This window comes from Penaeus monodon, chromosome 37 (genome assembly GCF_015228065.2).
Source record: "Penaeus monodon isolate SGIC_2016 chromosome 37, NSTDA_Pmon_1, whole genome shotgun sequence".
Classification (NCBI taxonomy): Eukaryota; Metazoa; Arthropoda; class Malacostraca; order Decapoda; family Penaeidae; genus Penaeus; species Penaeus monodon.
The window spans coordinates 17,230,938-17,233,437 of record NC_051422.1 but is presented as its reverse complement, the minus strand read 5'-3'; positions in this window follow the sequence as shown (position 1 = coordinate 17,233,437).

The following is a 2,500-nucleotide window of genomic DNA, read 5'->3' as shown; positions in this document are numbered from 1 at the left end:
ATCAAAATAAAATATACGGATTAATAATTGTAAAGAAAACGGGGAGAGACATAAAAGATAGTAAAACATATCAGTTCATAAAATACATACCGTCGAAAAAAAGTGGCTAACAAAATTTACGAAAGAAGAAGAGATAAGTGCAAGAAAAGAAAGAAAGGAATCGGAGGGAAGGGAATAAATTGAATGAAAACGGACAGAAGAAGAGAGACATAAGGAAGGGTCGAGAGCCAAACCATAAGAGGAAAATAGCTATGCGTCGAACCAAGGAATTTAAACAGTGGAATTTACTTTGCGAAAGGGGAGAGGAGAGACACAGGCGGATAAAGGGAGCTATAGAGGGAAAAGGGAAAGACGAGAGTGGACGAGAAGGAGGCCAGGAAAGAGGGGAAAGAAGAAGGCGAGGAGGAGGAGGAGGAGGAGGAGGAGGAGGAGGAGGAGGAGAAGGAGGATGAGAAGGAGGAGGAGAAGGAAGCCAGGAAAGAGGGGGAAACAGAGGGCGAGGAGGAGGAGGAGGAGAAGGAGGAGGGGGGGGGCGAGGAAGAAGATGGTGAGGAAGAGGAGGGGAGGACGGAAGGAGAGAAGGATAGGCTAGATGTTAGGAGGGAAGGAGGAGGTGGAGGGAGAGGGGAAGACGGAAGGAGGAGAGGGGAGGGAGAGGTGATACGAGAGGCGGAGGAGGAGGAGGAGGAGAAGGAGGAGGAGGAGGAGGAGGAGAGGTGGGACGAGGGGAGGAGAGGACGAGGGGAGGAGAGGAGGAGGGGAAGCACGAGGAACGGTGTGTGAGAAGGAGATATATCACGTTTATCTATGTCCTGGGAATAGGGCGACTCGCACAAAGGCAACACTTTATTTTGATCACGTCAAAACGTTTTGCTGAAATCATAGAAACGTCCTTATCTTTATATGCTATGCTCCTGTGATGGATGACGAGACTGTACTGCTAAGCGTTGAATGCACGTAATATATATACACACTCGTAATGTTATCCGCCGGATGAATCACGCAAGCGACACGTTAGGGGAGGGGGAGGGGTAGGTAGGGGATTAGATGAGGGGAGGGGAGGGGAAGGGGAGGTTGGGGATTGATGGGGAATTGGTGACGAGAGAAATTGAGGAGTGGGGGTTGTAAGTCGGGAATTGGTGAGGGTGAGGGGTGAAGGGGGTTGGGGTGAGGGGGTAGGGGTGAAGGGGGGAGGGGTGAAGGGGGAAGGGGTGAAGGGGGTAGGGGTGAGGGGGTAGGGGTGAAGGGGGTTGGGGTGAAAGGGGTTGGGGTGAAGGGGGAGGGGTGAAGGGGTAAGGAAGTGATGGGAATAGGTGAGTGGGACAGAGTGTGGGGGTAGGTAGGGGATTGATTGGGGATAGAGCGATGAGAGAGAGAGGGTGGGGGAGTTAGGTAGAGAATTGACAAGGGGTAAGACTAAAGTGGGGGGGGAGAGGAGGCGAGGGGGGAATGTAGCTCATTCCAACATACGCTTGAACTTGACTGTATTTGTATACATGTGCGGTTTGAGTCGGTTGTAACGCACGTATACGCCAGCCAACGTTTGATATATAGACGTGATGTAGTTCCACGCCACTTGGTCGTGCCGTGAATAAAGGACTTGTCATTTTCCTGAAAGCTGCACGTGTTCATAATGTTTGCCATTTGTCTATGTCGGCCTCATAATGCTTTTCCTAAATTATGCGTTTATATGCGTTTTGCTGTGTTATTCATGTATCACTCTATACTCAGGCAAACAACTGGAGCATTGGCTTCCGGGGTAGGGGTGGGGGAGGGAGGTAGGGGGGTCGGGGGGTCGAGAGGGCTGTAATCCACAAGCCTCCTCAATGATTTATCAAATTCCCCAAAATATTAAATCATAATGGGTTGCCAAAGTAATGTATGAGCTGCCTCTATGGTGTTAACGACGCGGGATATGGTGCAGTGATACACGTTCACAGTTGCACCTTTCGGCTGAATATATATCTGGGCTGAAATGTGTTTATCCTGTCTTCTAACAACCTGCGTGGCTAGGTTTTGGGTGGGGAGATAAAGCTTGATATTGGTATTCGTTGCGGAAAACAAGGAAGGAAATGATACACGTATATATATATATATAAAATATAATATAAAATATATATATATATATATATATATATAATATATAATATATATATATATATATATATATATATATGAATAAATATTATATATAATATATATATATATATATATATATATATACATATATACATTATATATATATATATATACATATATATATAATATATATACATATATATATATTATATATATATATATATATATATATATATATATATATATATATATATATATATATATATATATATATATATATATATATATATATATATATATATATATATATATATATATATATATTAGTGGGTTTGTGTATTAGATCGGCCAATCTACCATCTCTCTATCTGTGTATCTGTTTATCTATCTATTTATACACACTTACTGCAGGTAAACGGAC